The sequence below is a fragment of the Chinchilla lanigera genome, unplaced genomic scaffold (assembly GCF_000276665.1).
Source record: "Chinchilla lanigera isolate Chin_1 unplaced genomic scaffold, ChiLan1.0 scaffold00158, whole genome shotgun sequence".
NCBI lineage: Eukaryota > Metazoa > Chordata > Mammalia > Rodentia > Chinchillidae > Chinchilla > Chinchilla lanigera.
The window spans coordinates 1,900,303-1,901,254 of NW_004955559.1; the positions used below are offsets into that span (position 1 = coordinate 1,900,303).

General features: G+C 61.3%; 1 protein-coding gene across 1 annotated transcript in view; it reads left to right on the forward strand.

Moving 5' to 3' along the window:
- Positions 1–952, forward strand: part of Ntn5 (netrin 5) — a gene marked incomplete in the record, with an annotated part of 8,778 nt that overhangs the window by 7,321 nt on the left and 505 nt on the right.

The following is a 952-nucleotide window of genomic DNA, read 5'->3' on the forward strand; positions in this document are numbered from 1 at the left end:
CTCAGTGGCACAAGCGCCTGCCTGGCAAGTCCAAGTGAGCTTCTGAGTTTTGCCCTGTCCTTCAGCTGACACCCTGAGGGTAGAAGGACAAGAGGGACCTGGTTAAAGGAAGGCTCCTTGTCCTGCCATCTCTCAGGCCCTTTCTATATCCCTTCTGGGTACCAGATGTTTCAGACTCTGCCCCACTCTCCACGCTCGACCCTCAGATCTCTAATCCACAGTCCACATGGACATAACTCAGCTTCATACTCAGGAATTCAGCACAGCCCACAAATGCAGACCTGCGAGGCTGCTTCCCTCACTGTATAGGACCTCGGTCTCCTTCCCGCTCAGGGTCATCACCTGGCTACTGGTGTTCCAGGCCTTTGAAGGTGGAGCCTTTTCTCCCCACTGCCCACAAGGATTCTCTAATCAGAAACAGTTCGCTAGCCAGACCCAGCCCAGCCCGCAAGGCTGTGACCTCCCCGCTCAGAAAGCACACTTTGCCAAATTGCTCGTGTGGGATACCCTTCTCTCCCGGGCTCACTCCGGATGGCTCCTGACCCTGCTGCCTTAGAGACCCTGGGGTTGTCTTTCCGCTTCGTCCCCAGCACCACCTACTGTAGGGTCCCCACATGCCCTGCCCCCCCCCTCTTTAACATCCTCTCCGTCTCTACCGCCCCTCATGTGACCCCCAAAGCCCCACCCAACGTAGCCCGGGCTCCGGGGCGCCTCTCCCAGTCTGGCCTCTCCCTTCTGTTGGAGACGCACACCCTTCTCTTCCAGCCTCAGTCGTGGGGCTGCCCCCCACATGCCGCACACCCAGCCCTCTCGATTGCCCCAGCCCCAGCGCAGAGTCGGCTCCAGCAGCCCCCGCGACCCCGCCCAGCCTCCCCAGGGGTTCAAGGTCCGCACCCACTCCTCCCCGCCCGCCTGACCCCGCCTCCCCGCAGTTCTGCGCGCGCAGGTGCTG